A 14,868-nucleotide genomic window follows, 5' to 3' on the forward strand; every position below is an offset into this window, starting at 1 on the left:
TATTTGAAATCACCAATGAAATCTGACAACAACTGTCTCATAAATTTTGTCTCTAAACGCTCGAATCATGACAAAAAAACTGTATTTTTCAGGCTGGATCAACCTAATGCGCATGCGCGGTCCTAAATGCGCTTCTCTTGTGCCTCATTTCGGAGGCACACGTCTGACTGTTTCTATAGAAACCGGAGCTTCTAACGGCCACTGCAGTGACGCAATGACTTTACCAATCGGCGACTAGCTCTTATTCAGAAGGCGGGACTTCCGCCATATTGCGCGTTGCACTTTCTCCTATTCATAATAATACGAGTGACGCGTCTTGTGTTATTCTATAGTTTTTGATCATACTGATGAATCATACATTAAATTAACTCACTGAATGAGTCAGAGTGCTCCTGAATCAAAATCTGACTCAACAAACCACAAGATGATTTCACTACTTTCAGTGAAGTTATGAGTAGTAAAGATTCATGAAACTTAAATCGATACCATTACTGGTTGTTTAAAGGTGGGGTATGTATTTTTTCAACAACACTGTTTGAAAGTTAGTCGGGCCGACACCAACAACAAACGTCTAACCAATCAGCAATTGGGGGGCGTATGACGGTCAATGAGACAGAATGAGCAAAAGGGAGATTTGAAAGAAAAAAAGAAAGAAAAAAAAAACAGAAAGAGAGATGATGAGACAATACAAAACAGCTCAAAAGAATATCACTGGAATGAAGGTTTATGACTGGGCAAGCACTTTAGGACCAGCGTTAATATTAGAAAAGCTTTCCAGCACTGGAGAAAGCTAAGCGGGAAGGCCTGAAAACAGACACGGAGGCTGCTTTGATTCCGCTTCACATGTGAGTAAAACTGGGTTTGAGTGGCATTGATTGTCTGGGGCTGCTGTGCTGTTGGCGACTAACAACGAACACTTGTTTGTATTTACTTTTGTGTACTTTTTTTTATTTTGTGCTTCCTTGTCGTTCATTCATCATCTGCGCTTTATTTTTCATGAAGCCTTTTGTTGCATGTCAGCTGTGATAAACAAACATCCACTCTCGCATTGCATGTGTAACAGTGGCCAGATAGTGAGTTGAGCAGGTAAACCACTGCGCACTGACGACCTCTAGAGAAATGCGGTGTCATTGTCAGTGCACTCACCTTGCCTTCCAGCAGCGGACAGGCCGGGGTTTGAGACCGACTCGGAGCAGGGTGGTTAAGACTGGAGGCTGAGTTTTGGAGGTGGAGCAATGAAGAAAGGGGTGAGTTTGTTTGGGTTGATTTCAAACATCAACAATGCCCAACCACCTTTAAATGACAATGTGTAGTTAAAGATATGCTTTTGAATTGTATACATTAAGAAAAAAATTAAAAACAGAGGCATTATTAATTGCCCTTTTTAATACTGCATAAATTAACCCTCTGGTATTATTCATTTACGGGTCACACTTGTGTTGTTTTGTGGTCAAAAGTGACCGAACAACCTGAAATGTAACTTTTTTTATTTTTGGTAAAATCAATGTAATATATTTTTGTTCAATAATATTTTTTCTTTTTGATTTTGTATTTTGAAAGAATTTCATGGTACTAATTAATATTTACGCAATCATTAATTATTAATAATTAATTATGATAATTAATTATGATAATTTTTCCCTATTTAAAATACAAAAAAAAAAATCAATTTTTTATTACTTTTCAATTAAAGCAGTATTTCATGTTAAAATGGAGACAATCGCTGCGTCCCAATTCGCCTACTTATACTACACCCTAAAAGTATGCATTGTTTTTGAAAAAAAAAAAAAAAAAAAAAAAAAAGTACATACTTTTGAGTGTGAGTGAGAAAAGTATGCAAGCTTTGGGACATACTACTTCATCATAATTGCGTCTTTAACAGACGTTCTGTCGCTTAGTTACACAACCTGTAACCATTTAAACTGTGCCCTGTCAATCATCTCGTCACAGTTAAAATCCTCCAAATTTAATTTCCTACCGTTTCGGAGAGAAATGTAGTCGCACGTTGATCTGCCAGTCATGGGTCTTTCATGTGGAGAACTCTCCTCATCTTTGCATAATGATCCATTTAAAAGTTAATGACCAAACGCATCATTATAAAAGTTTACAATGCTGTTGCAGATGAAATATAATGTGGATAACATTTAATAAATATCTTTTCGTCAGGTTAGATACTGATTATTAATCACTCAAACCCCTTTATCTTAACCGCTCTGCTTAACCGTCGGTCTCGCACATCTGTCATGTTTGTAGTTTTTTTTTTTAAGACTTTTTTATTCGTATTTGTAGTTCTAATCTATTTGTAGTTCTAATTTTAAATACTATTTAGGACGGATAGTATGCGAACTGGGACGCAGCAAATGTCTTTAAAATCCCATTTTTGAAGGCACATTAGTGCCATCTGGTGGGAGTAAAAAAAGAAAAATATCTGTAATGCCGTTGTCACGATTCCTGTCAGCTCCTGGACTACACTTCCCATAATCCTCCCTGCCTGTCACATGCACACTCCACACCTATCATCATTTGCCACATACACCTGTAGCCTATTATCTGGACTATTTAAGACTCACTCACACACTACCTCATTGTGAAGTCTTGTTTCTCCTAGTGTACATTACTGAGCGTTATTATTCTGTCTACCTGTCTGCCTGTTACTGATCCTGTCTGTTACCCGTTTACGATCCTCTGCCGCCTGCCTTTGGACTGTTTATTGTATCCTGATCTGTGAGTGATATCTGCCTGTCCTGACCATTGCCTGTATCCTGAGCTCGATTCTGCCTATCCCTTGCTGTTCCTGTTTGCCCCTGCTTTGACCCTGCCTGTACGACCACGCTCATATTTAATAAAGCTTGCAAATGGATCTCTGCCTGAGTCCCGCCTCGTTACAGCCGTGGTGTAACCACTAGATTCCTATTTAGCACTATAAAAAGGCTTAAATTCTATAGTTGTTTTTTAGGCACAAATATTTTTTTTTATTAAGTTGTGGATTTGGATATATATTTAGACATTCTCAAAGATAACTTAGATTTAGATTTTGTTTGTTTGTTTGTTTGTTTTGTTTTTGTTTTAAATGTTGGTTTGAACTGTCAGTTTTTGCATCAATTTTACTAGTCAAACCTGAACACAGAGGAAGACATTTTGTTACACTTTACATCAAAATTCAACAAAAATGAACAAGAATGCTTTATCAGAGGTTAATCAACCTGATTTCAACCTCTTGTTTAAGTCTTCTGGCTCAATTTTGCCATATGGTTACAGCCACACCAGTTAATTTGTGAGTGTTATAATAGTGTGTGTGTGTGTGTGTGTGTGTGTGTGTGTGTGTGTGTGTGTGTCTGTAAGTAAGTGTGTTTGAGTGGGTGTGTCTGTTTTGTACTCTTGATGTTTTAGAGTGTAACCCCTTCCTTGGTGTCTGTGTTTTTACTGCATTGTGGCTGAATTATTGATTTTATTTCATGCATTTGCAAAAACTTGCTTTGTGTTATAGTCACACCAGTTCATATATGTGTGTCTGTGGGGAGGTGTGCACAATTTTGCGTCACCCCTTTTCTGCATCGTGGATGATTTGTAGATTGTACACACAAAGAATTCTCAGTATTTTTGCATATTTCCCCATTCATTTCCAATGGGGGTCATTTTTAACCGAGAACAATACAAGTGTGACTATATTTTAATTGACCATTTAGCTCAGGGGTGTCAAACATATGGCCCGCGGGCCGAATACGGCCCACAAATGTGTCCAATCCAGCCCGGGGGATCTCTAAAAAATAGAGATGCATGGTCCAACAGCCATAAATCTGAACGGCTTTTAGTTTTATTTTGGCCAATCTTTATTCTGGACTTGCAAACAAACTGCTTTGCAATCATTTCCCAGACTGTAATTTGTGTGGAAATTTTACGAAGTTTACATCCTGTCTGTAAACAGGACATTAAAACAGGCACACACTGAATACGGACGCAAAGAGGAGAACACAGATGAATATGAATTAGGCATGTGACAGTATCAAATTTTATTGTTGCGATAATTGCTGAAGCTTTTATCACGGTATACGGTATTATCACGATATTGAAATAAGTTGCAAAAAAAAGTGTTGTCATAGTGTAATAGGTTTAAGAACTCTTTCTTATAACAAAAAGAACTTAACATTTAAATATAATAACGCAGTACACAAAAAAATTATGAAGTAAAATGTTTCAAACAGATGAAAGTGCAAAAGAATAATACAGAACAACAGGCAACACTTTACAATAAGGTCTCATTATTTAATATTAACACATTAACTAAGAATAAGCAATAGCTACATTTGTTACAGAAGGTATTATTTTTTGTTAATGTTAGTTAAAAAAAATACAACTGATCATTGTTAGTTTTAGCTTAGGTCCATTAAACAATAATTACAACCTTTGATTTAGTAATGTTAATGACATTAACAAAGATTAATAAATGCTTTATAAGTATTTTTCATTGTCAGTTTGGTAATAATGAATCAACATGTCAACAAATGAAGCCTTATATCACTTACTGTTACTGAACTATAACAAATAATCAGAACATTTTAAATCATTATAGGGCATGCTGTAGTCCAGATTAAAATATAAAAATGTTTAAGTTTGAAAATAAATAGCCTATTAAGTCTTCAAGTATTAAGTATTTGGTACTGTGATGAACAACATTACTAATACAAAAAACTGAATGGCTGTTTGAAGCATTTTAAATACTGTTCAGTAGCAGAGCTGGTTTGTTTACGGGTTTCCAGGGTAACCACAGCATTTCTGCTGTTCAATTAGCGCAATCTGCTGTCAGAGAGTGAACGCGCACTTTCATTCAGCGCGTCTCCTTCACTCGTTCCGCCATGCGCTTCTCATGCACGTTGGGCTTGTTAACATCTTAGCGCGTGTCCCTTTGACGCAGAATACAGCGGTTTTGTGCATTTTATGCGGTTGATGAGGAAAGTATTCTTAAAATGTATTATAAAAAATTGGATAATTCATAATAAATAATAATTCAAGGTATTGTTTAAGTGCCCACGATATCAATATCATGCATACTCATTATCGTGATATATCACATTACCGAATATCGGCACATCTAATATGAATGTATCTCTGAAGGGAACTGACTGTCTTCAGAAAAGTTTCGATGGCATTTTCTTTCTCTTTCGCTTCAGCAAAATGACTCTTCAATGAGAGGAAGCCAACTCACTTAACCAGAAGTATTATCAGGGCGGCCCCAAAAGCCTGAGCACCTGACATATCGACTATCTGGAGCTCAGATGAGCGGAGGCCTAGAAAACCGACTCTCAAAAAGAGAGGAGGCCATGCCATTCACTACAGGTGATATTTCATTCTAAATGTTACCCACTATATAAACACCTCACAAAGAGAGAAGGGACATAGTAAGGGTATCACGATAACCTTCCCTAATCAAGAGAGCTCCAGGGCCCCAGTTAAACGCCCCAATACGTAAGACCCTAAAGAGCAGAGGCCTAAATGTAAAAGTGGCTTGCCATACTCTGCAGTCTGAAAGGATGCGCTGACCAACAAGCTCTGTGCCGGCCACAGAAGTGTTCCAAATGATGGAAAAAAAACACATCATCGGTCCAGCCTCCGGCCTGATGTAAATAAATAAATAAATGCCTGAGATGAATGTAAATAAACGCCTGAGATGAATAAATGCCTCTTTTAATCCTTTCTATAGGGAGCTGAGGTCGCTAAAATAAACCGTTGTCACGAAAGTGAGGCGACCTACAAAACTCAACCTGTGGCTACAAAGAGCGGAGGACTTAATGTAAATGAGGCCTGCCATACTCATGCAGATTGAAAGGATGCACTCACTACCAAGCCTGATGCGGAACAACAGAAGGGTTCCTAATGATGGAACAAACTCAACATCGACCCAGCCTCAGGCCCGATATAAAAAGTGCCCGTGCCCGTGCCGCTTTCAAAATCTGCAAAAATTACATGCTGATGTGAACAGATGCGGAACAAAAACAGATTCTTCCCTGTCGATCTCAAAGCGGAGATCAAAAGGGAAAGGAAGGCTCATATACGCGGGTGCAGATAAACAACACGCAACTGGGGTTGCCATGGGAAACACACACAGCGCGAGCAAACAGTTTCCTCAAAAAACGAACGCGCGCGCTCCTCGCCCAAACAAACAACGCACAAGTAATGTGTGTGATTAAGTGTCAGAAACTTAAACCAATCCACACATCACTTGAACGTAAAAGAGCACAGACTGCCGATATTGAGGATGCAAAAGACAAAGCATCCTCAAATAGCACAACACTCTCGTCATCCGCTGAAGCATACGAAATAAACACGGACAAACACTTCAGCCAAACTTCTTCTGTGCGCATCGAGCACAAAAGATTGTCCCTCTTCCCAGAGGAAGAGAGACAAACGAGAGTGGAGCTTCCTCAGCGGGAAAGCTCTCACAAATACATGTAAAGAACTCTCAAGTACTGAACATGCATGCTCTAACAAAGAACGCACAAGTCATGAGTGTCATCAAGCATCAAATATCTAAGACACCGATGTACACACCGCCTGAAATGTCTGCTTAAAAAAGCCATTCTTAAAACAGCGTTTTGGACAGCATTTAGACAAAACAGTCCCTGAAGACGAAAAGAGGTCGCCTTGTTCTCTAGGCGCCCCTTATGTGCGTTCAGGTCGCACTAGTAGTGACGTCATAGGCTGTCGCCGGCCAATACGATTGCCGTGATTTGATAGCGTTTCAGACTCTGGTTCTCCCATAGCGCTAGACGCAGTGCGAGTTCCCTTTCGAAAGGGAACATTTTTTTTAAAAAATGTAATAAAGCCTTTTCGCTGTAAAAACAAATGCCATTTTCAAAGAGCAGTGTCTTTTTCTAGTTTTCTTGCAAATTAAATTGTAGTTTGTTTGGTTAATATTAATGTAACTGTCAGCGCACTAAAGGTTTAAAAAAGGTAATTCGGCCCACGCATAGTTACATTTTTTCCTATTCAGCGCTCAACCTAAAATGAGTTTGACACCCCTGATTTAGCTTTTTGTGGTAACATAAAAGTTTTGTGGACTGCCATATAAGTAATCGAGTTTGTACCATTCTAATAAAGTAGCGATTTTTAAAATTTCAAAACATTTTTTTTTCAGTCTAAAATGACCAAACACCAGAGGGTTAACTGCACTAAATTATAACGTTACATTGACAGCCCTAATTTCACATATAGAATGTTTGTAAGCAGTGCATCTGTGTATTTATCACATAATGTTCCCTTGGCTAAAAGAATCCTTTAAATGCCTGTCTTGCATCAGCACACATTAGCGGATATGCCAAGAAGCAGGCGGAATGCTGTAGCTGCTTTCAATATTCTCTCCCTGAAGTTGAGCTGACAGAGTTTTAGTCTCACAGACGGGGCTCTTTCGTCATCCCACCAAGAGAACACAACGTCCAGAGCACAAAAACATAATGACATCAAACTAGGTCAAACAAGAACATTGAACTTTTAGATCACTGATCACCATCTGTACATTCATATAGAGATTGCAAGACACAAACCATGCATGAAGCTCGCATATTTTGCAAATTTGTTCATGACAGAATGCAGTATGAAGACAAATTCACTCTTTATCGAGGTCCACAATCAGGTCACATTACATAGTTTGGAAGTATCTATTCCTATTTGGAAATGGATGTGCAGGATATGAAATTGGGATTCGGCACTTTAAATGAAAAGACAATCTGCAGCAATGGGAATCACAATGAGAGAACTCTTTCCTTTACAGAAACAATCTGCATGCTCGAAAAATTCTCTCTTGTAAATATTTTGCTTTACAAAAAAACATCCCTTTGAGAGAAAAAATGCTCAATATCAAGGGACTTTCCAACCCTGCAAGAAGGCCATATGCTTTTTTCGTAACACATACACAAGTCGGTTCAAAAGTTTGGAATAATTCAGATTTTTTAGAAATAGAAAATGTTTCAAATTTCAAAAATACATTAAGAACAGTAGTATTTTGAAATATTATTACAATTTAAAATCAGTTGTTTAGTTAATATATTTTAAAATGTAATTTATTCCAGTGATGAAAAGCTGAATTTTCAGCATCAGTACTCCAGTCTTCAGTGTCACACGATCCTTTAAAAATAATAATTATGTGCTGATTTGATGTTCAAGAAACAACAATTTCTTATTAATATAAATTTTGCTGCTTAATATTTTTGTGTTATTTATATATATACAGGTGCTGGTCATATAATTAGAATATCGTGAAAAAGTTCATTTTTTTATTGTAAATTATTTAAAAAAAATGAAACTTTCATATATTCTAGATTCCCTACATGTAAAGTAAAACATTTCAAAAGTTTTTTTTTTAAATTTGTTGATTAGAGCGTACAGCTCATGAAAGTCCAAAATCCAGTATCTCAAAATATTAGAATATTTACATTTGAGTTTCATTAAATGACCATCCCTACAGTATAAATTCCGGGTATCTTTTGTTCTTTGAAACCACACTAATGGGGAAGACTGCTGACTTGGCAATGGTCCAGGAGACAATCATTGACACCCTCCACAAAGAGAGTAAGTCACAGAAGGTCATTACTGAATGGGGTGGCTGTTTACAGAGTGTATATCAAAGCATATTAAATGCAAAGTTGACTGGAAGGAAGAAATTGGGTAGGCAAAGGTGCACAAGCAACAGGGATGACCGCAAGCTTGAGAATACTGTCAAGTAAAGCCAATTCAAACACTTGGGAGAGCTTCACAATGAGTAGAATGAAGCCGGAGTCAGCGCATCAAGAGTCACCACACTCAGACATCTTCAGGAAAAGGACTACCAAGCCACTTCTGAACCAGAGACAACGTCAGAAGCATCTTACCTGGGCTAAGGAGAAAAAGAACTGGACAGTGAACAGTGGTCAAAAGTCCTCTTTTCAGATAAAAGTAAATTTTGCATTTCATGTTGAAATCATGGTCCCAGAGTCTGAAGGAAGACTGAAGAGGCACAGAATCCAAGCTGCTTGAAGTCTAGTGTGAAGTTTCTGAAGTCAATAATGATTTGGGGGGGCCGTGACGTCTGCTGGTGTTGGTCCATTGTGTTTTATCAAGTGCAAAGTCAATGCAGCCATCTTCCAGGAGATTTTGGAGCACTTTATGTTTCCATCTGCTGACAAGCTTTATGGAGATGCTGATTTCCTTTTCCAGCAGGACTTTAGCACCTGCACACAGTGCAAAAACCACTTCCAAGTGGTTTGCTGAGCATGATATTACTGTGCTTTATTGGCCAGCCAATATGCCTGACCTGAATCTATGGGATATTTTCAAGAGAAAGATGAGAAACAGTCGATCCAACAATATACAGATGATCTGAAGGCTCAATAGTGCCTCAGCAGTGCCACAGGCTGATCACTTCCATGCCACACTTCACTGATGCAGTAATTTGTGCTAGGAGCAAGTCATTTGCTGTAATATGTCCTGCCGATCAAGTATTGAGTGCACAAAAGAACATACTTTAAAGAACTTGAACTTTTCTGTTTTGCAAATCCATTTTTTGATTGATCTTAGGAAATATTCTAATATTTTGAAATACTGGATTTTGGACTTTCATGAGCTGTACGCTCTAATCATCAAAATTTAAAAAAAAAACTTTTGAAATGTTTTACTTTACATGTAGGGAATCTAGAATATATGAAAGTTTCATTTTTAAAAATAATTTATAATAAAAAAATGAACTTTTTGATGATATTCTAATTATATGACCAGCACCTGTATATATTATATATATATATATATATATATATATATATATATATATATATATATTTTTTTTTTTTTTTTTTTTTTTTTTTTTAGGGATGCACTCAGCAAACATGCATCATCTGAATTAAAATTAAATCATATGTGCAAGTAAAAACATGAACTGTTACATGATTTATGTATGAGTGGTTCCCTACATTAGGAAGGCGGTACAGTAATCACATAACGTTTTCAAGAATTTTTCTGTGCGCAAACATCCGAAGCATGCGCCCAGAAAGCTGCCTCTCAGACAGCACACGAATAGTCTATTAAATCGAGTTCTCTTTAAAGTCTTCTTGCGCTTGAACTGACAAATTCACACCAAATTATGTCAAAATGCCCAAGGAAAGTATCCTTGTGAAACACAGTCTGTTATGTAAACAGCTGAGAAAGAAAACACATGTGAAATAGGCTTGCTAGGGTAGTCGGTGTTAACGGTTTGATTTTCAGTTTTTTATATAAACGTTGTGTAAGTTAGCCTATTTGTTATTTTATTCATAAGCAATTTTTTTTTTTTTTTTAAAGAGATGGAGGCCTGCCCCCCGGTGACATGTCGATTAACCGGTGGGAAAATTTTCTCACCGTCACTTCCCTAGTGTGAAACAGTATGTTGGATATGTGCAGCTGCCTAATAAACCTGCTGCTGTTTTTGCCCTCAATGTTAAGCTATCAACAAAAGTCAAAGAGAAAATCACTCAATGCTCTTGACTGGTTGAGCCCTGCTGGAGCAGCTCTAAATATTCACTGTGCTATTACATCAAAGGTAAAATATGATAGAGCAATAATATGAACAGTGACAGTAACTCCTAAAATACATTTAAACAGGCATAATTAGGCATGAAAATAACTGAAGGAAATGCATACAGTGCACAGCATAAATGAGTACACCCCCTCTGAAACTTCTGAAAGTCAGCAATTACTCAATTACTTAGAAGACATGTTAGGGTCCTTTAAAGATATAATGTTCCAGCAAGTCTGCTTAATCAATTACCAAAGAAGCATGTCAAAATTATTCAGGAAAATAAGATTTTCTTATCAAGGCGATAAAATGTTGTGTAGCAAAAATGAGTACACCCTCCTGAAAGTTACTAAATAAAATGAAATAAAAATTTTCTGGTGTAAGTTTAAGGCAATGTTTGATCAACAGGTACAGTGAGTACGGAAAGTATTCAGACCCCCTTAAATTTTTCACTCTTTGTTATATTGCAGCCATTTGCTAAAATCATTTAAGTTCATTTTTTTTCCTCATTAATGTACACACAGCACCCCATATTGACAGAAAAACACAGAATTGTTGACATTTTTGCAGATTTATTAAAAAAGAAAAACTGAAATATCACATGGTCCTAAGTATTCAGACCCTTTGCTCAGTATTTAGTAGAAGCACCCTTTTGATCTAATACAGCCATGAGTCTTTTTGGGAAAGATGCAACAAGTTTTTCGCACCTGGATTTGGGGATCCTCTGCCATTCCTCCTTGCAGATCCTCTCCAGTTCTGTCAGGTTGGATGGTAAACGTTGGTGGACAGCCATTTTTAGGTCTCTCCAGAGATGCTCAATTGGGTTTAAGTCAGGGCTCTGGCTGGGCCATTCAAGAACAGTCACGGAGTTGTTGTGAAGCCACTCCTTCGTTATTTTAGCTGTGTGCTTAGGGTCATTGTCTTGTTGGAAGGTAAACCTTTGGCCCAGTCTGAGGTCCTGAGCACTCTGGAGAAGGTTTTCGTCCAGGATATCCCTGTACTTGGCCGCATTCATCTTTCCCTCGATTGCAACCAGTCGTCCTGTCCCTGCAGCTGAAAAACACCCCCACAGCATGATGCTGCCACCACCATGCTTCACTGTTGGGACTGTATTGGACAGGTGATGAGCAGTGCCTGGTTTTCTGTACACATACCGCTTAGAATTAAGGCCAAAAAGTTCTATCTTGGTCTCATCAGACCAGAGAATCTTATTTCTCACCATCTTGGAGTCCTTCCATGGGGGCTTTCATGTGTCTTGCACTGAGGAGAGGCTTCCGTCGGGCCACTCTGCCATAAAGCCCCGACTGGTGGAGGGCTGCAGTGATGGTTGACTTTCTACAACTTTCTCCCATCTCCCGACTGCATCTCTGGAGCTCAGCCACAGTGATCTTTGGGTTCTTCTTTACCTCTCTCACCAAGGCTCTTCTCCCCCGATAGCTCAGTTTGGCCAGACGGCCAGCTCTAGGAAGGGTTCTGGTCGTCCCAAACGTCTTCCATTTAAGGATTATGGAGGCCACTGTGCTTTTAGGAACCTTAAGTGCAGCAGAAATTTTTTTTGTAACCTTGGCCAGATCTGTGCCTTGCCACAATTCTGTCTCTGAGCTCTTCAGGCAGTTCCTTTGACCTCATGATTCTCATTTGCTCTGACATGCACTGTGAGCTGTAAGGTCTTATATAGACAGGTGTGTGGCTTTCCTAATCAAGTCCAATCAGTATAATCAAACACAGGTGGACTCAAATGAAGGTGTAGAACCATCTCAAGGATGATCAGAAGAAATGGACAGCACCTGAGTTAAATATATGAGTGTCACAGCAAAGTGTCTGAATACTTAGGACCATGTGATATTTCAGTTTTTCTTTTTTAATAAATCTGCAAAAATGTCAACAATTCTGTGTTTTTCTGTCAATATGGGGTGCTGTGTGTACATTAATGAGGAAAAAAAATGAACTTAAATGATTTTAGCAAATGGCTGCAATATAACAAAGAGTGAAAAATTTAAGGGGGTCTGAATACTTTCCATACCCACTGTAAGTATGTTGAACCAAAACATTTAAAGAGAAGTAATTTCTTGACAATTAAAAGTGTTATATAGCCCACTGAATCATTCTCAGACTTAATGCTGACAACAGCGTCATAATCTGAAAACCGTGCCCACCGGGGGGGAAAACAATCCAACCGTCTCCATGGACTTGCGTGAGGCTGCCTCCTTGTCATTTATGACTTATAACAAAAAACAGAACAATGTCTAAAAGCTGCTATGTGACAAGGTGTACAGAAAACAAGCTAAAAAAAAACCAGAAATAAAAACCCAAAAGTTTTTATAAGCTGTCGACCCAAAAAACGAGCATTTAAGGACTAAAAAGTGGATACAGGCGATTGAGACAGAGTGCGACATGTCATATCACTATGAGAACTACGCCCACTGGAGGGTAACGTAATCAGCGACAAGAAATACAATATATTAAACTGACATTTGGATATTCGACTTAACAGTGACAAAATGTTTACTGCACACATAGGCTTACTGAGGCATACTGAGTGTCAGGATCCCAAAATTTACCCATTCTTCCTGCTGATGCGTCATGTCTTATTGCCTGTATCCACTTTTGTCTCCTAGGGTTATAGGTTCTTTAGCTTGTTTGCTGTACACCTTGTCACACAGCAGCTTTAAGGCATTGTTCTGTTTTTTGTTCTAAGTCAGAAATGACAAGGAGGCAGCCTCACGCAATACAAAGTCAATGGAGACGGTTGGATTGTCCCCCCAACCGTCTTATTTTACTTATTTTATGGCTATTAATGACATATATTTCTCAGTTTTTATTATGTATATGTTTAATACATTTTAGTTTTGCCATCTTTCCATGAATTGTATTAGTGATCATAAAGAAAATACATCTTACTGAACAAATTGTATTTGTTCAGAGGGGGTGTACTCATTTATGCTGTGCAATGTATTTGCTAAGCCAACTAATTTGATTCATATTCTTTTAGTTTGTCTGCCCAATATTTTTAAATATTAAAAATGCAATGAAAATTCAGGTATCGGTACTCTGTATCGGCAAGTACTAAAAATAAAAGTATCGGTCTCGGACTCATTCTGGAAATAATGGTATAGGTGCATCCCTAATATATATATTCTTTAAAAGTAATTATTTTATGTTACAAAAGATTTCCATTCCAAAAAATGTTCTTTTGAATCTCAAAAGAATCAAAAATTCAAAGAATCTGAAAAAAAAAAAAATGTATTATGATTTCCAAAAAATATTAAGCAGCAAAAACTGTGTTCGACATTGTTAATAATAAGAAACATTACTGATAATTGAGCACCAATAGTAATTCACCCTTTTCCCGGGAGTTTGACTGACAGGCGATCTGACCAATCACAATTCTGAATCCGCCATTTTGTCTGACAAACAAACCATGGTGTTTTAACATCTTTCTGCAGTTGAAACAACATACCTTCTGATGTCCATTCATGTTTATTTTGTGCTATAACTAGGAAGAGATGATCGTTCATGTGCCGCTTGAACTGAGGTGCTACAGCGATCTGTCACAACACATTAAAAAGCCCCAAAACAGTATTTATTGTTTGAATTTCTTAAAAAAAAATTACAATTTGGAAGCTGACGGCGAGTTGTCAGTGTCCTCTTTTGCTCCGCAATGTATTTTTCACTTCGTGAGAACATGATGTGTGGTGTGAGAGCGCCATGGCTTGTCAGACATAGCAGCAGTAACTAAGGGGGGCAGGTCTTCGAGAAGGGTCAATTGAGCACTACAGCATATCATAAGGATCTTGTGACACTGAAGACTGCAGTAATGGCTGCTGGAAATTCTGCTTTGCATCACAGGAATAAATTACTTTTTAAAATATATTTAATTTAAAAAACACAGTTTAAATTGTAATAATATATAAAAATATTACTGTTTTCACTGTATTTTTGATCAAATAAATGCAGCCTTGGTGAGCGTAAGAGGCTTTTTGACCGGTAGAGTATGTGCAAAAGCAAACCTCTTGTGATGACATCACATAAGAGGGAAAAACTGGGACATTTTCATCAAGAAGGACTGAAAGTGGCCTTTCGTGGGGTGTGGAGTGACATGAGAGGAGAAAACTTTAATTCCTGGTCCAACTTCAAGCATCTACGTATGTAACCGCTTACAGAACTGTCTGCTACGTTTCCCACAAACACCCCCAGGTGTTGATGCTACCTCTTTAACATGTGGCCTCCAAACAGCTTAATACCCTTCCACTTAGACCTAGTTAGAAACAGCTTTCTACAACCACGGCAACTACTACAGATCTAAAATGTGAAGTACGACCTAAATTGTTGAGTAAATCCAGTACTAGCAA

General features: G+C 37.9%; 1 protein-coding gene across 4 annotated transcripts in view; it reads right to left on the minus strand.

Annotated features, from left to right (window-relative positions):
* The window catches only part of LOC127506738 (uncharacterized), a 324,637-nt gene that overhangs the window by 294,865 nt on the left and 14,904 nt on the right, over positions 1–14,868 (minus strand). The gene's annotated exons all lie outside the window — the stretch shown is intronic.

The sequence above is a fragment of the Ctenopharyngodon idella genome, chromosome 24 (assembly GCF_019924925.1).
Source record: "Ctenopharyngodon idella isolate HZGC_01 chromosome 24, HZGC01, whole genome shotgun sequence".
NCBI lineage: Eukaryota > Metazoa > Chordata > Actinopteri > Cypriniformes > Xenocyprididae > Ctenopharyngodon > Ctenopharyngodon idella.